We start from the raw sequence: 26500 nt of genomic DNA, 5'->3' as shown, positions 1-26500 counted from the left end.
AGTAAGTATGAAGGAATCTGCTTTGTTCTCTTATGCAGCAGCCTCTGGCTTATAAAGGGATGTGATGCTGCCCAGGCAAGTTCTATGGATGTGTGGCTTGCTGGTTCCACAAGAGGCAGACTCCTGTCATCTGCTTTAGCTTTGATTTCTTACATTCTAAATTGTGCTGAAGAAGACTTAATTATTACTGAGGCATGAGCATTCAGGATGGGAAACCTGTGGTCCTCCAGATGTTGATGGACTCCCATCAGTCCCAGCCAGCATGGATGCTGCTCAGTGATGATGGGAGTTGTAATCCAACAACATCTGGAGGGCCACAGGTTCCCAACCCATGACTTAGGGACTCTTGTTCTGATTCATCAGCAGTGCTGGCTCCAGGTTTTGGGAGACCGCTGGGCAAGGTGCCCTCAACAAGCTCCCCTCTTCTCCAAGGCATCACTGCCCGTTCATTTGCCTTCTCCCTCTGGACCCAATCTGAATAGTTGTCCTGGGAAAAGTGGGTGGAGGTTTCTCCATCTCCATTGGCTTGATTACAGAAGAGGGCAGGTGAACAGGCAGCAACAGCAAGGGGCAGGAGTTGCAGGGCCAAGAGGCACCAGAGGGTGTCAGTGTGCCCTCAGCAGGGATGTTCACTTTAACATGTGCTGTACTGTACAGTGCCTATCTGTGATGCTGACCCTGTCCAGTGAGAGAATTCCTTATATCTTTAGTCCAAGGGTAGCTAAAACATTAGGACCACAATAGAAATGGACAAACTGCAGCCTATCTATTACATTAGAACTTTTGCTATGTGTAACCGATGAGTTGCTTGCTAATTAATAAGCTGTATGGAGTATGATTCATGTTTGTCTTTACACAGCACAGTCTTTGGTTTCTTAGTGACTTCAGCGTTCATACTCCATGGTCAAACCATTATCAACAGGGTGCCTTTCAGCCCTGAGTTATACCGTATATGGGTAATGCAGTACCATGTATGGAATAATTTGAGAGAATGTATATCCAAGTGTATATCCAAGTGCTCATTGTACAGCTTGGGAATCACTGCTAAGAACCGCTCTTTCTCAAAGACCCTCCCTTTTCTTTTGGGTTTTGTTCTCTTGACTCATTGTGTTTCTTTCGTCACTCATCATCTAAGTCAGGGTGGAAGGGGCTACCCAGTCTATGTATACGCTTCCAAGGAATGCCCATGAGCCTGCAGGAAGTGGCTTTGTGCTGCTTGGGTGGGTGACTCAGCTGGCGATGGCTTTTACCCCCCTGTGTTAATACTGACTCAGCATCCCTTTGTGGAATTATATAGACCCTGTGCTGCTGGAGCCCTCCCTTTCAAATAGTAAATAAAACTAGGGATCAGGGCAATTAAAATTCCAAGGGTGTTTTGTGACCTGGCCAGATTCCAAGATGAATTATAGCTCTAAATGCTTTCTAAAGCTTTTAACAAGATAATAGTTTGGGGAGGGGAATCTTTTTATCCCAACAAGCAGCAACAAATAAAAGTGTCCTCTGTAATATGAGAGCAGTTTTGAAATTGGTTATTTGCAGGCTTTGCGATATCTATATGGACAGTACGATCAAGACGTCAAGGTGCTTGCGTGTGGTTAATAGTCTTAGAATTCAGTGTTCAGCAATCAAAATCCTTGGTGCCTGGAACTGATATAGGAGAAATATGATTTTTCTGGTTCAGTTTTGTTGTTCTGGCTGTGTATTTTATATTCTTGTGTGTCAACCACTCTGTGGTTTTCTAAATTAAGAGCAGTACTGATCTAATAAATAAAATAGACCCCCATTGTCAAAGGACTGGGGGCGGGGGGGGGGATATATTCTGTATCGCAGCCTTGGCCAGCAGGTGATCTCCAGTTACCGATATTTAGGACTACAACTCCCATCAGCCTCAAGAAGCATTGGTGCCCTGGAGAGCTTGTGAAGTCTGCTGTAGTGAGTAAAGAGAGAACATATTCTCTACTGCTTATGCAGAGAACATGGGATTGCCACACTTATAATTCAGGAGTGTATACTGCTAAGTGGAATGTCACATAGGTTTTTTTCTAATAAACACTTTGTAATGCATCTGTGTTCAATGGGAAGGATATCTCTGGGGCTTAAACCATCAATTGCTAGAGGCTGCAACTGAACCTCATCAGCTAACTGAAACCCTGACTATTTTCATATGTACTGTTTTTGAGTCTTCCTTCTGCTCTTAGGGTGTATATATGTAAGTCAGCAATGCAAATTAAAATGAACTTGTAGATTTTGCCAAAAATCTTAAACTAAAGCTTTTTTTAAATCATGTTTTTAAATTGATTGATTTCAACCTTGCTGCCAGTTTTATGCCACACAACAGATCTATTTTATCAGAAGTGCATTTTTAACCTCTCCCTCCTCCCTCATAATTTGTTCTGTTGAGTTGTACATGTCTATTGTGTTATTATTATTAAACTCTCCCTTTGGTTATTATCAACATAATATTACATGCTATGTTTTAATTTATTTCATTTATATCCCACCTTTCCTCCAAGAGCCTCAAGGCCACCTGCATGGTGGAAGGGCAGGAGAATAAATAAATAAATTTCATGAAGAAGCTACATGCTCCATTGACTTCCATGTAGATGGACTGCACTTTCAAATGTTAAAAAATCAGCTAAATTTTGCACATGAAGTAAAACTCAAGATACAGCAGGGATTCCTGTTTTCAGTGCTGACTTTCCCTCTCCAGGCTCCTCAGCCACAGGCTCAGGTAACACATGCACACTAAAGATATCCCAAAGCATTGTTGTAGAGCCCCCACTTTAATCTATCTATCTATCTATCTATCTATCTATCTATCTATCTATCTATCATCTATCTATCTATCTACTGTATCATCTATCTATCTATCTATCTATCTATCATCTATCTAGTTTTATTTATTAAATTTGTATACCACCATCCATAGATCTCAGGGCAGTTCACAATGTAAAATGCAATATAAAATGCAATATAATGTAAAATGCAATATAAATACATAACGAAAATAAAAACCACAAACCGATAAACCTCCCTCTCCCCCACCATCTTTATACATTTATATAAAAATATGTACCTTGTTTGTTTGTTTTATCTCAAGGTGGTTTTTGGGGAAAAGTTAATTCACAGTTACATTTCTGGCATAGTGAAGGGGAAATTGTAAGCACTTCTGAACTGTCCTTGCCATCTCTAACCTATTTAACACTCACTTTAAAACAACTACAGCACCAAACTATATACAGGGTTCCTTGGCCTTGATGTATCAAATGTTCCTGTGGGCATCAACAGAAAGACCAAATCACATTATTATTTTTTAGAAAAGTAGTCATCATGAGGAGCACTGTCACTTTGATTTAATAGCATTTTGCCTAAAGGATTCCAGTATGGTTTGCCAACATATATTCAAAAGAGGCCATTAAGCTGCTCAGATGTCTGAAGCCCTAATAATGACAGTAATCTTATTCCTATCACTTTACTGGCAAGACACTGTCTCAAACTATGTCAGTCATTTCTAACATGTTTGTAGATACACTGCTGACCACAGGCATACAACGACTTCCAAATGGCAGCTGGTTTTTAGCAGAGGTCTTGTTTTGAATCATTTCCACACCTCCCGCCTCCCGATGGGACGGAGCCACCAAAATATTTCAGTGTGTTCAAACTGCAGTAAATTTGTCAGCACAGATCTGAATATAATTTCTATGTAGGTGATAATAGGTCACTGTGGTCTGGAATGTTCTGGACAGATGCAAGTTGAATCTGCTTCAGGGTTGCTAAACCATAATAAACACCAGTGTCCTTGGAAAGAAAGTGAAGTACGGTAGAATGCTCTCCACAATGCAGTTTAGGAAAAACTTTGCAAGGCAAAATATAATTACCACTGCAGGCATTTGGCCTTCCTAATGATCACTCCTCTCCACTCATCCCAGCCATGAAAACTGACTCTAGTTCTCATGACCGCAGGCGGTCAAGTGTCCTTATTTCTCTTCTGAATGAGAGAGACCACTTCCTAGCTTCATTCTGTAGCCCTGATTCAGGTCTGACTCAGAGAGGAAGCTCAGGCACCAGTTAAGTCAACTACATCATCACTTCCCCTACCGCCCCCTTAAGTTTAACTTGGCCACTTAGCAAGATCTGGACTTGAGGCAGCCAATTAAAGCAAGATAACAAAAGAGCAACGCACAGTGATGGCAGAGTTGATTGGGTTCTGTTGTTATTTTCTTTAATAATTGGGTCTTGGGTTGAACATCTCTCAAACGTAAAACCTTCACAGAATTGGCAATGACTGTATAGTTTAAAAGTCTCTGTTTGGCCAGTGCTGACTACACGCTTACACAATTATCCCTGGCCTGGAAAAAGATCTAAACCACAATGGCTAAGTATAGAGGTTTCTAAAATATCTTCATATATACAGTGCCTGAATACACAAACACAATCAGCCTCTCTTCTGCCTACAAGAGCAATATTTTCCATAGGATTCATATTGACATAGGTTTTGCCCCTGCAGTCCTGCTTATCTACAAAAATAAAGCCTCTACCATTGCATGCCTGTCCTGAACCCCACATCATCTCTGTCTGAAACCCAATATAAGCAGTGGGTGGCTTCTGCCAACCCCATCTAAGGTGTAAAAACAAGCGCTTTCCTCCTCCCTGGTTCAGTAACTTTTAACAGGGGCTCATTTAAAGATAATATATAGTAGCTTCAAAACACCATAGTCTGAAAATACAAATAATAGGATTCACACATCAAGATTTCAGAGAATCAAAATAGAATTCATCAGAAACAAATGTATCTCAGTGTTGCAGTTGATTGCAGGCTGAATGCAAGTCAGCAGTGTGACGTAGCTGCAAAATGAGATAATGCTATTCTGGACTGCATTAAGGATGGTACTAAAGGTGATCAGGGATGTGGGAAAGACGTTTTGTAAGGAAAAGCTGAAGGAATTGGGTATGTTGAGCCTGGAAAAAGAAGACCAAGGAAAAAGAAATGGGGGAATCTTGGTTTTGGTCAACTGAAAAATACCGAAGACCTGGATTCTAAAGACCTGTTCTTTCAATTTTAAATAAGAACATGTTACTAGCCCCTCTCGTCTCCATTTGAAATGTTTGCAACTAAATGTCAAAATAGAAGAATCTTGTTGTAACTTTTTTTCAGACTTTAAATTCAGTGGGTTGCATCCAGACTCCTCCAGACTAAAGTTGAATTTATGTTCCATTAAAATTAATGGAACAAGTTTCAGTCCTGATGTAAGTCCCGTTGATTATGTTGAGATCTTAGCGCAACTTACTTGGGCTGCAATCCTTGCCATGCCTACTCAGAAATATGTCCCACTGAATTCAGTGGTGCTTACTCTCAGCTAAGTAGGGTTAGAATTTCAGCCTAAGTCTAGATTCAACCCAATATATTTAAAATTAAGCATCTCTGTGAAAACATGCCTCCCCACCCCCCTTAATTTACTCCAGTTGCAGAATCTGAATGGTCTGACTGCAACAACTTTTTAAACAACTTTTTAAAAATGCTGAATTCCAGACCTGGCAGGTTATATTTTGTAATGAAAACTGAGCTCCTTTAGACCTCTGCTACTTTCCTGCATGTGAAAGTACAGATGGGTCCTTTGAGGTTTGTTTGTGGTGAGACACACATCCCTAAGTGCATAACGTAATTCAGCTGAATCTTGGCCAAGGGTGGAGATGGCATATGATTAGATCTCTGGATAACTGTCAGAGACTGGAGTTAACCTGAGCAGTGAGTCCCTTAGCTGCAAACAAGCTCAAACCTCCATTCACCTAGCAAGAGCTGTGCTGCACATGAGCAGCTTGTGTGCCTGTATCGTTTCTCTTGCACTATGCCTTTTGCACAAATGGACACGTAACCTTTTCCAAAGCTTGTGGTTTTGCAAGCAGCACTTTGTGTGTGCATGTCTGAATGAGCGAGATGCATAACATACTGTATTAAGCACTGAGAATAGCATCTTGGCCCATCGGCAGTTCCCATACTGTGGGAGTGGTGATCTGAATTCAAGCCCAGGTTGTGTGCCTTAAGGAGCAACACCTGGGTTTATGCTTGAGCTGTGAGTTTTCCCACAGACGTAGGTGGTACTTGGATGTTTCTCCTCTCTGTGCTATTATGGTGCTTCCCTCAGGAATGCTATGGCCATGGGTTATAAATACTGGCATCAAGTCAGGACAGGGGAAATCCACCCAGGTTTTGGATAATGAGGCCTTCTTCTCCCTCTTTGTGGGGCCCGCAGACATCTATGTATGTTTTTGTGGTTGACAGAGCTCTGAATATGGGAACTTCTGTTTTCCTCAGTAAGGAGCAAGTCTGCTGTGAGCAATGGCTCACATAAATACAGTATTTATTTACTAATTTTTACATTATTTATGGGGGAGATCTGAACTCTGCCTCAGCATCAGTCCCCATCTGTAATATCTAATAAATAATCAAACAAACCTAAGAAATAAATAAGTTTAAAAATATTTTAAAATGTGTTGGGGAGGGTGGGTTTATTGGCTGTTTTTTATTATTATGTATATTTTGTTTTTATATTATGATTTTATGTTGTAACCACCCTGAGACCTGCAGGTACAGGGCGGTATACAAATCTAACAAATCTTACAGGGTTGTGGTAAGGATTACAATTAGATAATACATGTGTAGTGTTTTGAACATTTGAAAGTGCTCCCATCATCATCATCATCATCATCATCATCATCATTCCTGTCTTCCTGACTATATTTTGTTGTCTCTTCCAATGTTGGCTTTTTTGTTATATCCAGTCATTATTCCACTTGACTTACTAGCAAGCTGGATTCTGCAGAGTGAACACCATCAGGGTTTGAAAAGCAAGTAAACTTCAGAGCCAGCCTGATAACATTTTGGGGTTGGTTTGTTTTTTGCTAGTGACCGCAACCTTGGACTAGCCAGGCTCTACCTTGGCTCTCTGCCCATTTCCTTTCCCCATGACTTTACCTCCATGCCAAGAACAGCTGTACCTGCTAAGTATTTGCATGTCAAGATGCTGTTAAAACTCCAGGACCAGTTAAAAATCTGGCAACCCTCACTTCAGCCAGTGGCCTCTTTAAACTGGAGTTCTGACTTCTGTTCACTGGAGATAGAGAAGTGAGGCAGTTGAAGCTAGGATGCTCCATTTCTCAGCTGCAGTGAAGGAGGGTTCTTGCTGAATCTGTTTAAAAGCAGCACAGATCAAAACACAAAGAGGGGATAGAAAGGGAGGAGAAGAGCACTAAGCGCCTCCCATTCTCTCCTGATAATCCTTTAAAAATAATTGCAGCCCCAAACTTCTGGCCTCCAGCAAATTTTCCACTCCATTAGAGGCTTTTGTGAAACTGGGGAAAGAAACCCGCAGACTTGCATATTGTGGTGTTGCCTGAAACTTCCAGCTGGGATTTTTTTCCATCAAAAGGGGATTTTAGTAAAACCATTATAAGGGGCTTAGCCACAGAAAAGCATCTGAGCTGTGAGACAGGGGTAGATTAGCATCAATGGGCTTGTTTTTTGGCACTGCAGACAAGGGAAGCTGCACATGTGAATTCCCTATACTGTAGTGGGTTGCCTTCTTGCCAGGTGAGTGACTGGGGTGCACTGACATGCATATCCTGCAATGGAAGGGAACTAAGAGTGTGTGATGGTTCAGACAGGTTTCCTGGTCATGGGACAGAAGCCATTCCCTTCTGGACCCTGTTTTAACGCCCTGAGTAAAAATAACAGGACACTTGCACCACACTGATACGTATATATTGCTGGGAATTTGAGTGCTTATTCAAATCATGGGTAGGAATGTTAATTAACTGTTGAATTTAAACCATCCTAAATAAAGTTAGGTCTTCAATGGGAACACCAAGTCCCCTTCTAATGTTACCTATGCAGATCAATAAAAAATTGCATAACACGCAAATTTGCAGTATGCTTTTTTCCTGTTGTTTTAATGCATGCCCTTCTAAAATGTGTTTGGGGGTTATTGGCTTGTTGTTGTTTTTATTTTGTTTATATATTTCGTGGTTTTATATTCTGATTTTATTCTGTGAACTGCCCTGAAGCCTGTGGGTATAGGGTGGTATATAAATTCAATAAATAAATAAAAATGTGTGGGATTCTAGGTCTGGTGTTTTATGGTTAGTTTCTTAAAAAAAGAACTATAACTCTGATGTCAATTTATATATGGAAACTAGAGCGAAGGCTGCACTGGATGCTGTAAACAGCCGTGAATGTCCAGCAGTACTCTAGACTAGTCTCCCTTTAATGCTGATTCCCCCGAGATATAGAGCTATAGCTGGATCTTCTGGAAGAAGAAACTAAATCAGATTTAACACCCAATTGCTACAAGGAAAGCACAACCACACAGTAAGACACTTCCTGAGTTCCTGTTCCAACAGTGCTCATGAGAATGTACTCTGTCATTTTGGAAATATGCTATTAAAGTGTTTTATATATTTGGAGCTCTATAGTAACTTGCTAGGCTTTTAGGCCATTTCATGTTTTGGATAATGTAGGTTTGCCCAAGGTTAGGGAAAGTGTGGCCCTCCATGATGTTGTTGGACTACAGCTCCCATCATCCCTGACTGTTGCGTCTGGAGATTTATCTCTCTTTCTCGATAGTATTAACAAAACTTCACAAAGCTCTCATACGTAGATTTATTGACGATAATCAAGGCACATGTAGAAATATTATTCACATTCCAATAGGCTGTTCTGTGGCTCTGAATGAAGATGGTTAGAAGCTTTTTATGAAGTTCTCTGTGGAGCTCACAAAGTGAGTTCACCCTTCTTCTTGGGTTTGCCATAACTAGACTGCCACAAGATTACAAAGAAGTAAGGGAGATATTTTCCTGCTCTCTGGCAAAGCCAATAAAAAGTAGAATATTGCTGTGCCTACATTTCCCAACCTGCCTTGGGGTCTAAAAAGGGGCAGCATTGTTATTCCTTCTACCTAATACTAATACACACATTTGCTATCACTAAATAACTGAACTCTGTGGGGGCAGACCACTGACCACTGTCTGTCCTGGCTGGGGCTGATGGTTGTGGGTGCCCAACAACATCTGGAGGACCACAGATTCCCTCCCCGTGCTGTCACCTATGAATTATCATTTCTCAATAACAATTAGTCTTTGCCACAATGCGTTGTACTATTTTTGCTGTAATATATTGTGGCTACCAAATTATAGAAGCAGTTATAATGCCAGAAATCCCTTTATAGCCTTATGGCATTTTCCTTTAAGTCAGGGGTGGGGAACCTGTGGCTCTCCACACTACAGCTCCCATCATTCCAGGCTATTACCCATGCTAGATGTGAGTCCCAACAGCATCTGGTTCCCCAGCCCTGTTTTAAATTAACCTAGCTTCTCAGGTATGCACATAGCTGAGCAGAACTGGTAATGTAGGCAGTGTGACTTTTATGCATGTGTGGCATAAAATAAAAGGTATGCTGTCTGAAAGCCCAGGGGATTAAAACCTTGCTGTAAGGAAAGCCAGCGTTTACATGCATTTGTCCCCCACTCCCGCTGGCAGAGGTTGAACCGGGAGGAGCCTGAGGTTTTCCTCTTTGGCAGCTAATCTCTTGCAGGTGTGGTTTACAGACATATGTATGAAAGGGAAATATGCCATCTTTGGTATTAGGAAGGCTGTGTTAGAGCAGCAAAATTTTAGGGTCCTACATTCTGTTCCAGGCACTGCTTCAAACAGTATGACTTTAGGCTAGTCTCTCTGCTTCTCTGGCCTTGTGCTTAGGATGGTGCTACCCTGCTTTGTAATGTGCTTTTAAAAGCCAGAAAGGGAAAGGATTAGATGGATAATACTAATGCATTGCTAAAGGCTATCCTCCTTGTAGTTCTGCTTTGTTGGAGAAGCTAGGTTAAAGGCACTTCAATGCTGCCTTCCCCAACTTGGTGCCCTACAGATTTATGGAACTAACTACATACAACTTTAGCAACTCCATCAGCCAGCATGGCTCATGGTCAAGAATGATGGAAGTCCAACATCTGAAGGGCACCCAGTTGGGGAAGGCTGTTTTAGTGACATTTAGTCAAATGTCCTGTATACCAAACTGCAACCACAGTGGTGTTATTTGATCGTCATGTTAATGTTTTAGTATAGCTGTTATGATATTCTAACACTGTACTGTCTTCTTTAGTATCATGTCACATGGTCTGTGACTGAGCATTGGTATTCAGCCAAGTTAAGTGGTTTGCTCCCTCTTCTGTCTCTGACATCATAGGAACTACTTGGGACAAGATTGGTATGGCTCAGTTTCCATGGAATGTTGTGCCTAATTTCCTACAGTTGCTCCTAAAGGCACTTTAATTCTCATTTAAAGGAAGGAGCTTGATGTGGGTGGATTCCAAATGTGATTTTTCCCAGAGCTGAGGCAGTTTGTGTGTTTGTGTGATGAGAAGTAACTCACAGGGCCAGTATGGATGCAGCATTGTTGTCTCCCTTGTAAACCAGTTTGTGAAGCCAGACATGATCGCCCAGGTCTGCATACTCTGTCCCTTACACACCAGCTGTAGTGTGGGAATCCTGTCTTGTTTTCCATTACATCTGGAAATTTGAAGCTTTGGTTTCATGTTGATTAACTAACCAGGATTTTATGTCAGGATCTGCTGTGTTTTTTGAAGCCAGCAATGTGTACATACAACCAGCGATGGGAACCCTGTGGCCTCCTGAAGTTGCTGTACTCCAACTCCCATCATTCCTGACTGTTGTTACCTATTGGCTGAGCCAATGGGAGTTTGAGTCCTACAACATCTGATGGGCCACTGGTTTCCCAGCCCTGCTGCATGCTGTGCCCAGATGTGCACACATCAGATTTAGTCTACAACTGAAGGTATTCTCAGAGACAAATGTTTATAGCAGGGATTGAGAATGTGTGGCCTTCTAGATGCTGTTGGACTCCAGCTCCCATCAGTCCCAGCCAGGAAGAACAAGTCAGGGATGATGGGAGCTGTAGTCTGACAGTGTCAGAAGGGCCACAGGTTCCCTAGCCTTGGTTTATACAGTGAAAGCTCTTTTAATTTTTTTATCCAACAGGTCAGGGGTGAGGAACTGGCAATCCTTCACAACAATCAAAATCTGTAACCACTGAAGTATATTTATTAGATTTTATAAATATATTGCTTTTTAAAACCCTACAAATGATGCTCCTGAGGAATAAAAACAAGTAGTCTGCAAATGGGTGGGGGGTACTGACCTCTCCTACCTAGTACCCTAAAATGATGCTGTTGCTTCCTTGCAAGAACTAGAAAGTGCGGTGTGATGGTGGCAGGAGTTCACTCCAAGCCAGAACCCTCTTTTTGGCTGTCATGCTTTAAAAGCCTAATGCTGCAATCATAGATATAGCTGGTCAGGATATAATAAATCACTATGAACTCGACGGGCTTAATTCTGAGTGGGCGTGGTTAGCCAGGCTGTTTTTACACGTGACGCCAAAAGCGCGTTTTAGTCTGGAATGAATCGCTTGTGAGGATGGTTGGTGCGCCGCCAAAAAAAAAAGTCGAGAGTGCCGTTAAAAACAAACAAACAAACAAACAAACAAACAAACAAACAAACAAACAAACAGAAAACGGTACATTCTCGCCAACGCGGGCTTTTACCACCTTCGAGAGAAACCTATTTCAGGCGTCACTTGTGAAACCGGGCCCCCAAGCACGGCTTGCGTCGCCGGCCCCCAAACGGCGGGCAATGCTGCCGCCTACTGGCAAGGAAGGATCCCTGTAGCGGGGAGCTCGGTCTTCGCCAGCCGCGAGAGGGGCTGCTGAACGCAAAATTCCCGAAGTTGCCTCTGGCTGCAAACCACGAGGCAGGCGGGCGAAAGCAGAGCGAGTCGGCCAGAGCGGGAAACGGGATGCTCGGCTGGCCTGCCGGGGAGGCTGGGCTAATACTTTCTCCGCTTGGCCCTGCTTTTGATCCTCTTTCAGTTTAGTTCCTGTGCATATTGCGCTCCATGCCCGGGCTGCGCGCGCCTTCCATGCAGAGCCTTCTCCTTTACAGGCTAGCGGACAATGGCATTCTTTCTCTCCCCTGTGTTTTGGAAGATCATTGTACGTAGCGCGGTTAAAGCGGTGCCTGGGGAGTTCTGCGCTGGCCCTGAACTCCGGGCAGTGATCGGGAAATTCAGAGGGAAGACTCGCGTTTCCCAAGTGGGTAGGTGTGTCTCCCGCGGCCTCATTGACGCAGGCTGTGTGAGACCAGAGACCAACGCAGACTTTATGGCTTTAACACCAAGCCATCATTTCCCCCGCTTCTCCACCCACCCTTGCTTTGGTTTAACATGCAGCCTCATGAATTAAAATAGTTTTCAGTTAATAATCTGCCTTTTAAATAAATCAGATTAGCACATTACCCAAAACTCAATACATGTGCCTTTTTGATACCCTGAAAGATGACTTAGAATTTAAAAACAAAAGCTTCAATTTGTTATGCTGTAATGAAACGTCGTGGAGACCCATCAAGTAAAAATTGATAAACACTGACAGAAATAGGCCCTGACTGAATACCAGTAATTAGCAACGCCCCAGATATTTCTATAAGACTTCCAGCATGCAAAAATGACCTACTGTTTTAATCTCTAGCCTCAAAAACAACCTCATGGGATAAATCAAGGGGGTGAGAGGCCTTTTTTCACAGCCAGTAGGGGAAACACAACCCTTTATGCTCAGTGCTACACTACTCTTACTTCACATCCTGTCAAAACAAAACAAATTCCTTCCAGTAGCACCTTAAAGACCAACTAAGTCAGTTCTTGGTATGAGCTTTCGTGTGCATGCACACTTCTTCAGATACACTGAAACAGAAGTTTCCAGACCCTTCTATATAGTGAGAAGGTGGGGAGGGGTATTACTCAGAAGGGTGGTGGGAATGGGTGATTGGCAGATAGCTGTGATGAGCCTGTTGATGACTCTTAACGACTGCAATAGGTCTTACAGGAAAAAGCAAGGGGTGAAAAGGTGAAAAATGGCTTTGTCATGTATAATGAGATAAGAATCCAAGGTCTTTGTTCAGACCAGGTTTCTCCATGGTTTTAAGTTTGGTGATAAGTTGTAATTCAGCAGCTTCTCTTTCCAGTCTATTTCTGAAATTCCTTTGTAGTAAAACAGCTACTTTGAGATCTTGTATAGAATGTCCTGGGAGATTGAAGTGTTCTCCTACTGGTTTCTCTGCCTTGTGATTCCTGATGTCCGATTTATGTCCGTTTATTCTTTGGCGTAAGGTCTGGCCTGTTTGTCCAATATAGAGAGCTGAAGGACACTGTTGGCATTTTATGGCATACACAATGTTAGACGATGAGCAATTAAACATCCTGTGTTAGGGGTTAGGCTGCTGCTACTGCACAGAGAAGCCAAGAGGATATCTGGGGCACCAATGCTTTTAGAGAACCACAGAGTCTGAGAGATGGTAAAGGGGAGACTGGAGCACCCAGCTCTTTGAAATGCAAGCAGCTGTGCACGAACCAAGAGTTCCACAGCACCTATTGCGAGAGCATAAGGCAGGGGGTTGCCAATCTTTATAGGCCAGCGGGCATATTTGGAATTCTGAGAAAGTACTGTGGGTGCTAGTCACTAAATGGTTGCTGGGATGTGTGTGTGACGAATAAAAAATGGATGCCACATCTAAAAGAGCAGAAAAGAGGCAGGACTACAAGCAGCCACCCCATCAATGAGAAAGCCAACTACATCAGCCTGTGTTGCTCTGTCTCACACAGAGACAAGTTATTTGCACCTCTGTTCAGAACAGATGGGTACAGAGGGTGTCCAATTCTGGCACCCAGTGAAATGTGGCCATGTTTAAGAGGGCTTGTTCAACATAGGAGAGGTTGGGCCAGTACAGACAGGAACTGCACAGGAAGAGCAAATGGTCTAATGATTTGTGGATGGGGGTGGGCATTTTCTGTGCACCATACCTAAGGGCTGTTCTACCACCCATCTGACTAGATGAGTCTTTAGGTAATCAAACATATAAAGACCAGTTCCTGTGTTCTGTCATGCCTATCATTAGCAAGAGATAGAATCCATGGTGGAGATTGGCAGCTAGGAGGAGGCTTATTTTAGAATGGCTTCCATTCTATTATGTGTGGGCTAAAGTAAATGGTGTTGCAGTCAGCAGGACTTGTACTGCCTTCCCCAGCTGAAACACACTGACAGCAATGTTTTCTGGAGATAGGACAGGACTTTTATTTTGTATTTCTTGTTAGAGTGAGGAACCTCAGGCTTGGGGGCCAAATGCAGCCCTCCAAACCTGTCCCTCAGAACTCTCTCAAGGCCACACTTTGCATTCCAAATGTTTTGCTTGATGGGAAATATATAAATGGTTCATTTCACTCTGTTAATGCCCTGTGCTTTTTCTCAATGGAGGACAGGGAGGGATGTTTGAGAGTGTGTATAGAAGCTAACCTATTGTATAAAGACAAAATGTTCATGTGTTGCGCCACACACGTTTGTCTCTGGCCCCACCAAACACTGGCAGATGGCTCTCAGAAGAGAATATGGCCCTCAGGTTAAAAAAGTTTCCCCATCCCAAGATTAGACCAAGGATAGCAACAATTCTTCTTCTTCTTCTTCTTCTTTGGCAATTACTCGTAGCCGAGTAAGATTGTCTTCCATAAACACGGTTTTAACAATGAGTCTGTAAGTGACTGTGGAGGCCAGTTCTGGACCCACACATCCTTCCTCAATGGGGACATTGGTTCCTGGGCAGGAGTTGATCACAGTGTGGATTTGCCAAGTGTGCCTTCCTCTTAGTACATTTCTCCCTTGCGTTCTGAGTTCGAGTGTCTTCAAAGTCCATGACACCTTTGGTAAAGGCTGTTCTCCAACTGGAGCGCTTGCAGGCCAGTGTTTTCCAGTTGTAGGTGTTTATACTACATTTTTTAGATTATGTATATGTCACAAGTAGGTCTGTGCTTGCCTTGATCCTGCAAGCTGACTTGTTCCTTCACTCCGCAAGAATATACTTTTAGGGAATGGGAAAGTGGAGCTAGGGAGTTCTTTAGCAGAGCATTTTTTTCCCCACCAGAGACAAGGGCTACCAGTCCTAGAATCTCCAGTGAGAAATAGATGCATTACATACTATTTCTGCTGGAGATTCTAGAACAGGTAGCCTCAGTCCTCACCAGGAATGGACTCTCAGCTGAAAGAATCCTCCATTGCCTTTGCATTCTCCAAAGGTAATTTATTGGGCTGGGGGCAACCTGGAAAGGGGAAGCTGGTGGTGGGGGAGGTATGTGCATTGTGAGTTTCTTTGAGTCTCTTTTAAATGTTTGATTAGAACTTTCACAAAAGCACAATTCCTAAGGGAGCAATGCTTGTGCATTCCTAGCAAAATATGTTGGTCTGGATGGATGTTGCTATCTGCTTTGTCGGGAGTGTCTGGCTTTGGATATTTGTGACTGGAAATGGATTCTGAACTCTGCCCATGCACAGCTAATTATGGAAATAATAGAGAGTGAAGGGATGTCATCCCAGAGTCTGGGCTGGGGTGCCTGGAAATACTTTATTTCCATTTATCGAGTGAAGCCAGCTGGTGCCCTGTGCGCATGTGCAATTATAATAACTCTACAACAATTAGGCTCTGGCTTTTGAATGAGCGGCTCGGGGGCTGTAGTCCATAAATCACTCAGCCCATTTCTCAGCTGCGCCCTTCCTGTCAATATCTGTTACCAGTGACTGTTACCACCTGCTATCCTTCTTGAGCTTGCCTTCTGCTGTTGCCATTCTATGCCATCTTCCTTCTGTAAACAAGTCCTATTAGGATTTGTTTTAAGAAGTTTTGGATTCAGCACATTATAAGTCCTTCCTAGGCTCCTGTATCATATGCATATTCTCTCTCTCTCTCTCCTGTTTATATTTTTTGGAATTTAAAAACTGAAGAGAACAATAGAGATTGTCTTCTCTCCTTGGAGCTAGAATTTGTTGTGGTCCTGCCCTATTAGAGAAAAAGTTAAATTGAGATTACAATTTCACAAACATTGGCTAGAGAACTGGGCCAGCTCTGCCATAAGGCAAAGTGTGACCTGCCTCAGGTGGCAATACTGGAATATCTTTAAAGGTTAGAAATGACCCATTATTTAGTTTAGAATTACGGTATATTGTTACCACCTTGGGGGTATCACTTATCTGCCTCAGGAATCACAATGTACTGTATCATGAATCAGTGGCACAACTCCGGAGCAGAGATGAAGCCTTGGATTAGAACTGCACCAAAGTATGAAGCTTGGGGGAATGTAGTTTACATGAGAAAGGTGAAACCTTTTATTCCACTAACTTTTAAAATCTTCAGATCAGTTGGACTGTTGGGGTGCAGTTGGTCTACAGTGTGCAGCCTTCATGAGACTTTGTTGTAGTAAAGGCTTTTGGCTCAGTTGTTTTAACTGTGTATCCTAGACCTTGGAGAGAGAGAGAGAGAGAGAGAGAGAGAGAGAGAGACTCTATTGGGAAAAAGATAAAAATACATTTTGAGATTATTCCATTTAGGAGCATAAGAAGCTACCTAGCTCAGTAGAATATACTACATTCACTGTCAGCCGTTCTCCAGAATTTCAGGACAGGATTTTTCCCCACCCCTATTTGGATATTCCAGGGAATGAACCTAGGTTCTTTTGCATCCAAAACATGTGCTACAGCCCTTCCTTTTGTTCCAGCCACCAACAGTGGCTGTTCTTAAATGCAAAGTACACTCTTTTCAGGTACCAATTTATTAGAATGTTTTCCCCTTTTAGCACTTTCCCCAGGAAATATATATAGAACTGTTGATCAAATCAGTGTGAAATCTTAACAAAGCTATTTTAGGCTTTTTGCATTGGGTCTTGTTTTTACCAACTAGATTTGATTTAATTTAATTGGGGAGGGGAAAGGAGGAGGAGGGAAATGCATTAGCTACATTGCAGAACAAATGTGGGAGAAATCTAACTCCTTGTAAAAAAAACCGAAACCTCACCTCTGTCTCCCACCCCACCCCCTCCATGCAGCTTTTGAGGCTAGAGAATTTGACAGGAAGGACTCTGGCTGGACACTGCAGGGAAGCATTATGCAATCATGCCAGCAGCTTTGGCACAGCGCCTAGAAGACATCCTTAGGGGTCTTCAAACATAGCCTTAACTATTCCAGTAGAGTTATCGATTATCTTTTCTTAACAGACAGCAGTATGAAAGAGCAGCTGCCTATAGAAGTAGGCTTTGCTGAAGGGAGGGAGGCAGGAAAAACACAAAGGCCCCACTTTGCTGGAACCAGACTGTGCCTGTTCCTGAGAGCAGCAGATTTTGCAGAACACATTCCTTTGAAATGCTAGCATTGAGGTGCATTGACTTCTATTTTCAAATCTTCACCCCCCTCCTTTCCCAAATGCCTCCAACTTGAGGCAAGCACGTGCCTCCTTAACTCCTCACTGCCTATCTAGTTCATCATGAAACATGAAGAAACTCTGTGCATACTGCAGTCTCTTTGCCTGTATAATCACAGGAGGGGTGTCCAAAAGAAAGCAAGGTCTGCATGAAACAATCCACACACCCCATCCCGTTTTGTTGTTGTTTAGTCATTTAGTCGTGTCCGACTCTTCGTGACCCCATGGATCAGAGCACACAGGCACTTCTGTCCTCCACTGCCTCCCGCAGTTTGATCAAACTCATGCTGGTAGCTTCAAGAACACTATCCAACCATCTCATCCTCTGTTGTCCCCTTCTCCTTGTGCCCTCCATCTTTCCCAACATCAGGGTCTTTTCCAGGGAGTCTTCTCTTCTCATGGGGTGGCCAAAGTATTGGAGCCTCAGCTTCACGATCTGTCCTTCCAGTGAGCACTCAGGGCTGATTTCCTTAAGAATGGATACGTTTGATCTTCTTGCAGTCCATGGGACTCTCAAGGGTCTCCTCCAGCACCATAATTCAAAAGCATCAATTCTTCAGCGCATCCCGTTTTAGACATATAGAAAAATATAGTGTGAACCAGCATTCTCCAATTGCTTGGAGTTTTGCTATCTACCACCTGCATGGAGGTAATAATAATACATAGCATTTATATTAACACTTTAGTGTAGGTTAAATGCTTTGAATACTTCCTCCAAGTAATTCTTACAACTACTCTATAAAGTAGCTATATTATTCCCATATTGCAGATGCAGAGTGGATCAGGGCTGAGCAGTTGTGGTTTGCTTAAGGCTACTTCATGGCTGCAGCAATAGTTGAACTGAGGGTTTCCCAATGCACACTTTTTAGCCTTTAAACTGCACCCGCTCTCAGCAGGTTTAGGTAAGTGAACACATTTTGGGGCTCACTCCATCTAACCTTGTGGCTACATGCTTTACAAGGCTATTTACCTTGGAATCCCAACCAACCAAATGGGAGTTTCACACAGCATCAGTGCTCAGACATACTTCTCTGACTTCCTAGCCCCAAACTGGAGCAGTTTCCGCTTTTTCTGGGCATCAGACAATGCAGAAGTATTTCAGCTTGGAACAGGTCAATATAAAAGGTTTCTAATTTTTGTTCCTATACTCCACCCCGTACAGCCAAACCAAGTTAACTTTGGAATTCTGCATTGCCTCACATGTCCGTTTAGTTGCAGCAGCTGGACGGCAAATTTTCTCCCTTATTCAATTAGGAAATAATATAGTGAGAGCTTGTTCTCATCCTGGTTGGGGGAAGGTCAAGGAAAAATACAATACTTTGCAGTAAAATCAAATATGGTGGGGCCTGAGATCATACTCTCTGACACCCTCTAAGAGCATGTGCGAAAGTAGCATTATTGCAGCTATAATATAATGTTCTTTTTTAAAGTATTTCTCCAATAAAGAAAAACAAATGCAGTTCTTTGTTGTGGAATACTATTTGTTAACTGGATGCATAATTGGTTCACAAATTAAATAAAATTATGAACTATGGCTACAATCTATATGCTTTCCTGGGAGCTCCATTAATAACAGTGGGACTCACTTCTGAATAAACATGTATAGGATAGTGATGTAAAGGTAGAAGATTTTTCACCACAAAACATTTCAGATTTTTAGCTCAGTTTGCAATGCCAAATCTTTCCTTGAATATATAGACATATCTGTTCCTTATACTACCTGTGTCATAGCACATTGTAAAGGCTACCACGTTGTTCAAAATCATGTTGGGAGCTGCTAAATTTTGCATTTCCCTTTTGACATTTAGATTTGTAACCTTATCCTGCAACACTGCACTTTAGAAAAACTCATAGGATTACTTCCATAGACTCAAAGAGAACCCAATGCTAATAGAAGTACATGACACACTTTTGGAGGTAGTGAGGGGACCTCCCCTGTGGTGTCATGCTCAGGAAAGGGACTGATATCTGAAGTAGCAAGACATCTCTCCAAAATCCTGGTGCAGCACTTGGTTCTTTTGGTCACTGTAGTGCTTCTGCAAATAAAAAAAAACCTTCCTCCCTGCTGCTTTTCAGGAAAGAGCATCAGTGGTGGAGCATCTGCTTTGCATGCAGAAGGTAGCTATGCTTGGTAAAGAGACTTGTAGGCCACATTATACAATAATGTTTCTCCTTAATGGGATGTGGAGAGCTTGTGCATGGGTGTTCAACAACTCTGGACAACACAGCCACAGCCTCCACTGGAAGGACTTTCTTCCCTGCCAGCCAACAAGCTTGGCAAGTGGGAACCTGCTGGTTAAGTGCTCATCTTTCCACTCATTCAGAATTTCTTACTGAATTGACAGCCTGGTGGCCCAATAAGCAACCACCACTTTCATAAAGAGATACTCTTGTTATGCACAAAGGAGAGAGATCCTTTGGTTTTAGCCTACAGTTTATCTGTCCCTGTTGAGGAAGACTTCTGCTCCAGGTCCAGTGGCGGAGCTTCATGCTCCGGCACCGGGGGGGGGCAGAGAGCAGGCAGGGGCGGGGCTGGCGCACGTCCTGGGGGCGTGGTGCGCTGCCCACAGGGGCATGGCGTGCGTCCTGGGGGCATGGCATGTAGCGTGGTTCGGGGGGGCAGCCATGATGGCACCCCACCGGGATCACGCTGCCGGGGGCAGTGCACTCCCCCTGCACTCCTATTCCTCTGCCAGTGTCTAGGTCCACTGAATATGTCATATGAAGGAGAAAACACTAGGACTGGCCACAAAGCTTTCTGACTGACTTCTGGCAAGGAAATTCAAGCAGAAATTGTGCTCCTTTTGGCTTTCAGCAGGGCCTACCCTTCTGGGTAAATAACGAACCAGTCCTTACTTGAAGAGATGTTTTGCTCCCAGGCCAGCTTTCTGATAGGGGCATAATCTGCCATCCCACGCAAGAAGCATGCTCCTCTCTACTGCCAAATTGAAGGAGAATCCAGTTTGGATGCCAGGAAGGATGTAACTCCTGAACTAATCCTGGAAAGGGAACAATATCAAGCATGGGAGTTCCCATTTTTGGCTGCCACCAGATCTATTTTATGGAGGTAGCTCTGTAGCATGCCAAAGCCCAGAGCAACAATTTTGGGCAACACTATTTCAGTTCCAATATTAACATGCAAAATGACAGGTGGAGCCGAGCAGGAGGGAAGCACAGAGCTCTCTTTCTCAAACAGACCTGCTTTCTTTTTCTGCTTGATGATTGAGGTTAAGTCTCTTCACCCAGAGTTTTTTCAGCTGAGAAAACAGGTGCTAAAGCATCTGGAAAAGTGGATTAATCATCCCAGGAGTGATACACTTTTTAATTGGGTAATGACCCTTCTATCACAAGAAGCAGAAAGCTTTTTCCCTTTCAAACTTCCATTAACAGATCTACTGCCACTCCAACAACCTATGTAATTTTGGAAGGGGAATAGCTTCTTTTGAGAAACTACCTGACGCTGGCCTGGTTCATAAGCAACAGGCCACTGCCTATGTTTACTTCTTGGTGCTTGAAACGGTGTTTAAGTGTCGTAAGGATCCAACATTACAAGTCAGGTTGCAGAGAGAGGTTATTTTGTTTGCTTGCTTGTTTTGTTTTACTATGCTCCGACGCCTCCAGTGGGTAAAACGAGTCTTGCATTGCAGGAGGTTGGACTCAATGACCCTTGTGGTCCATTCCAACACTACAATTCAATAGTTCTTTGAAGTCTGAGGCTCAGGAGAAATGGCCTTCCTTTCCTGGCACAGCTTCTCTGTGCTTGGCTTCTCCCCCTTCAGTTGGTACTGCAGCAAACACACTGCTGTTGAGCTGCTCTTTTCTGTCCCAAACCTGCCTGGATGTCAGGCCTAGAAGCAAGAAAATGCTCATCTGCTGTGACCTGACCTTGGCATTGCTTGGCAGTACACAATGGTATTCTGAAGCCCCTTACAAATGGCATCCAGTAGTATCTGGAACCCACAGACACCAAGACAATAGTGCAAGAACTGTAAAAAGCAACTTAAAGGGTTTCCTGGTGTGTCTCCCATTTTCCCGCCTTTTTTTACTTCAGGAATGCTACTGGTGACAAGAGTGGTTGTTGCCCTAGCCTGCCTTTCCTTCTGATTGCCTCAGTGAGGCAGAGCAGGCATATGGAAGGGTGGCTGTCATCAGTCCCTCCTTTCCTGAGGGAGCAGCCCTCCTTCCCCTTAAAAGTATATACAAAGGCCTAATAGCAGCACTGAGGCCTAGCAAGTTTGGCAAACAAGGTGCTAACAGTATTGTTAGCAAGTTAAAGGAAGTTCCTGGAAAGTCCCTCTGCCACCTCCTGGAGTGTGAAAAAGTAGCATAAGCCCCTTGTGGAATCAGCAGTCCCTTGTGGCAGTGCATAAAATGGCTGCTTTAATTTAAGTGTAGCCAGAGACACTGATATTAAAAGCTGATTTTATTCCTAAGAAGCTCGTGTCTCTCACTTGAGGGACGCTAGAGAACACAGCTGAAATCTCATTGCAATACTAGATGGAGAGGAAGGGCAGCCCTGGTTCTTTTTTCTGCAGGGAAACCAGTTCCCTCTTTTGTGAGGTGCAGCATTGGAATGGGACAGAAAAGTCCCAGTTTTTCAGGGAAAGCAAAACAGTAGAGAAGAGCAGCTCTCCAGAGGAAGCAACTCTCTCATTTCAACTCATGAGGCACAGGGCTGGTGTGTTGCAAGAGCCAGGCAGCATCACCAAGGCATGGCCTTGAGGTAAGAATAAAATGGAGAGGGGTGGCAACTGAACTCCCTCCCCTCTTAAGCAGCTGCCTGTCTTTTCTTCTGTAAGTAGGAAGTGGCACTGTTGCTCTGGGGCTTGAGACATTGGAAACAGTCCCATAAGGGTTTCTCTCCATATGCAAGCTTTCCAGCTGGTGGAAAGGTTACCACTCCTTGCCAGGTGTTTCGAAAGTTGAATGTGGGAGGCTGCCTTGTGCTAAGTCAGATCATTGCTCCATCTGACTCAGTGTTCTCTATGCTATCTGCCAGGGGTCGCTTCCAGACCTGCCTGGAGATGCTGGGGAGAGATCCTGGGACCTTCGATATCTAGGGCAGCTTTTCTGCCACTGAGCTACAGCTCTTCCTAAAAAGACAGCTGAGCATTTTTGTGTGTGTTCATGCATGTGCGCACACAATCTGGCACAAAAACAAGTTTGGGCAATGCCCTCATACTTCCCTGAATACTAGCACTTCTGATCATCAGTTTACTGAATGGTAGAGTACAACCCAGGGGTCTATAGATCTTCTGAAAGTTAGATCAAATACAGGCCTGACAAGAAGAGAATTCCCTTGCATTTATCACCAGAAGTTTCAGAGAATCAGAAAGTTGTCCCTGAGAAAAGAGATATCACACATGGGCACAACTTGAGGTAGCAGTACCTTATTTCATCAAGGGGTTCTCTTTGTCAAATTTCCGACCCTCCTCCCTCAGAAACAGAGAGCAGTGGACTGTCTGGTGAATGAAATCAGAGTTTTAGAACTTCCTCCTGTGGAGTAGATGCTTCCTCACCCCAAGCATAGAAGGCACAGAGCAGGACAGACAAGTTCAATTCTCAGTGAGGATTTTCCCACCTTTTATCTGAAGTCATTATACAGTAAGCCCACAATTTATATGCCTTTGGGTTGTGCACATGCAGCTTTATGAGCATGGCAAAAAATAGAAAAGGGTGGGGTTCTGTGAACTCAATGTTTTGACTATACACAATTTTGGCTTTAGGCGCAATCCCCGGAACATAACCCCTATGTAAATTTGGACTGATTGCAATAGGATGAGGAGCTTGCTTCTGATTAGAGAGCTGATTCCTCTCCCAAGACTTCTGAGGTCATTGAGGCATTTCCAAAGGCAGTAGCAGAAAGCCAGTTAGGTTCTCCAGGTGGGTGCAGTTTAAATAAGTAAGCAAGTAAGAAACGGGACACGGGTGGCACTGTGGTCTAAACCACTGAGCCTAGGGCTTGCTGATCAGAAGATCGGTGGTTTGAATCCCCGCGATGGGGTGAGCTCCCATTGTTCGGTCCCTGCTCCTGCCAACCTAGCAGTTTGAAAGCACAGCAAAGTGCAAGTAGATAAATAGGTACTGCTCCAGCGGAAAGGTAAACGGTGTTTCTGTGCACTGCTCTGGTTCGCCAGAAGCGGCTTAGTCATGCTGGCCCCATGACCCGGAAGCTGTCTGCGGACAAACGCTGGCTCCCTTGGCCAGTAAAGCGAGAGGAGCACCACAACCCCTGAGTCGTCCGCGACTGGACCTAACAGTCAGGGGTCCCTTTATCTTTAAGTAAGTAAGAATTGCCCTAGAGTAGTTTGGATGGGCTCCTAGAAGGTCATGTAGTTGCACTGATTAGTTGTCCGTAAGAATGATATAAATTGGCTAAAGTTTCTGCCTGTGGCAGTGGATATAAGTTTAGATGAACTACCCTTGTCTGCTTCCACCTTTGCAACTGATAGCGTGAGGTTTAATGCCATTATGGTGGCATTAGTTGGTTCTCTGTCTTCCAGGTCTTACTGTTATTTGGCTTAAAGACCTATTGGAATGTACACCTCAAAATTCAGTTCCTTGTAAGGTTTGTGTTTATGTTGTTTGTTTTTCCTTGTAAAGCTGTGGTTTCTGCCCATTGGCATAGATATGCTCTTGGATACTATGTTTTTTTCTACCTGCAGTTTGGCAGCAGATGGGGTCAGGCCAAATGTATCAATTGCAGCATATGGCCATTTCACAGTCTAATAGGAATTATCCATTGCTAAGTGAGCTTGGTTTGGGCCATGAAAATAATTCAAAGAAATGGGTAGCTCAAAGTCACTATTGAAGCTTGCAATCACACCTGGTTTCACTAGTACATACAGATGAATCCTATAGAACTAGATCAAGTCCACCGTCACCCAGGAATAAGGAAGGACACAAGCTCAATGCCCAATAGGGACCCCTTGGCCTATACAAAATGTTCCCTTGCCACAAACTCCTAGTCTGCCTGGAAAAATCTTTCACTATTGGGGTGCAGGGGAGAACTTTCCAGAAGTGGGGTTGAGTACACATTGCCTAGCATATAATGCCTAGGCTTGGCATCTCCTCCAAAGGGGTATGACAGCCCTCTCCATGCATAGAGCATCTATCTTGGCTGCCATAGATCCAACACACCACTAAAAGCCTCCATGACGCGCTCAGTGGGTGAACCCTCCATTTTCATGTGACATTTGCCAAATTATCTTTCCATTGAAGGGTCCTGCAACAAGTATTACAAAGTGTTTTCTCTCTCTCTGTTTTGGGAATATTGCTATTGGATAGCCCTTTGTTGTCTGCTGAACTCCCTTGACTTGAGAATGGAAGCTTTGTTACCAAGTGTTGTTCTGGTCAGCAACCCCCTCCCCCCCATATTAGTACAACCAATCATGGAGGGTGGTTCACATCATCTTCTGTGCTATTTACCACAAATTTTCAATAAAGGACACTGTTGAGGTTTCCTGTCTCTCCATATTATTCTTTACTACTATTCTGCTGGCAACAAATGTAATCTGCCAATGGCCTTTTGTTTGTAGGAAATTTCTATGGTTAAGTCAAGTCCCGAAACTAGAAGGTTCCTCCTCATCAGGAAGGACAGGTTTTTTCTGATTGGCACTGCCTTCTTCTTGAACAGGCGTTAATCCTCTGCTCCCTGCTGACCAGAACATGACTCCAACTTTTTGTTCTCCCCTGGTCAACTGGTATTTTGTATCTAGTTATTTAATGCCTTTTTAAAATTATCCATTACTCTGGGTGAGTTGGATAATGGCTTCACAACCAGCACAAGAGTCAACCAGTCAGCTTTGTGCACAGCCACCTTTTATTGGAAACGGGGGAAACTTGTGGCTCCAGTATGTGGGAGTTTCGTCTAATAATAATAATAATAATAATAAAGGCGAATGAAGGGAGCACATGCTGTGCAAATGAGAGATGTCTGTACATATCCAGGTTTTCAGAACAGAATGCAGTTTGTTTGGCTTCAGATATTTGCATATATTATTCCAGCCAAAGCTAGAAGGTACCAACCATTCTCTTACCAAAAGTTGTCCTTTATCTTGGCAGACATAAATTCACTCAGCCATAACTGACTAGTTGTCCTTGTATAAATCCTTCCTATTCCTCAATGGAAACAGACCATGTTCATGTTGGAACTTCTGGTGCAAATGGAGGCCTATGGCACATAATGGAAGGTTGAAATTGCTCTATAGAAGAGTGAAGTATAGATGGTTAAGAAAACAAAAACAAACCCACAATAGCTAATGTTCTTAATGTTCTGAATCCCAGGAAAATTTTAGTTTCAGCTCTGGTTTTTCAAAACTTGCTACCAGTCTCTTGCACCAAAGCAAGGTATTAGGGAACTTGTATCCGTTACATAACACAGATTCCACTATCACTGCTTACCAGTCAAGCTTTCTTATTTTAATAGTGTTCATTGCCTCTTCAGTCATGAACATATTATAAATTATAAAAAGAAAAGGCAAAAGTAGGAGTAAACATAGAAACAGACCTTACACCTCCCTCCAAGTAAAAGAAGATGGATGTAGTGTCAGGCTCAGTTAGATCCAATTGTGCTGGCTTTTGCCAATGAGAACAATGCCGCTTGTGTGACGAACTCCCAGCAGAAAGCATGAAATATTTTAAATAAAAGCAGCAATAGCCATCTAGGTGCTAGCTTCCTCTTGAGGGCACAGTGGAGGTCCAGTAAAACCTTACTCTGAACAGGAAATGCAAGGATGGCCTCCTTCCAACCCCAGGCAGAAATTTAATCTTGTTCCTTTCCATGTGTTAGAACATGAATGTATTTCAGTGTTGAAGGAGAAACTGATGTTGCCGGTTCCACTGTAGCTGAGGAAGTGCCTGTCTTTCTACTGTAGTTGTTTTATGGACAGTTTACCTGGGGTACTGTTAGCAGAGAAGCCAGCTAGTAGAGAGGGCAGTTTGAATGGAAGAGTGGCCTGCAGCAGCCCTGGAAGTGCTTGAAATGCAAATGTACAGGAACTCCAGACCATCCCCCACCCCCGCCCTCCACATGGAGGAAAAGCAGCTTAAATACAGCCAGGCCTGGAGAGGAATGTTAAAAAGAGGGAAAGAAACCACCCCTCCTCCCTTCCATAGGGACCCTCACACAGCAAGATTCAGTATGCA

General features: G+C 43.4%; 1 protein-coding gene across 5 annotated transcripts in view; it reads left to right on the top strand.

The window, feature by feature from the left end:
• The window catches only part of WNT5B (Wnt family member 5B), a 130112-nt gene that overhangs the window by 52907 nt on the left and 50705 nt on the right, over nucleotides 1-26500 (top strand). The window lies entirely within an intron of this gene.

The sequence above is a fragment of the Podarcis erhardii genome, assembly GCF_964252035.2.
Source record: "Podarcis erhardii genome assembly, chromosome: 10".
Taxonomy (NCBI): domain Eukaryota; kingdom Metazoa; phylum Chordata; class Lepidosauria; order Squamata; family Lacertidae; genus Podarcis; species Podarcis erhardii.
The sequence above is the reverse complement of the archived record's forward strand: the minus strand, read 5'-3'. Positions and strand labels throughout refer to the sequence as shown.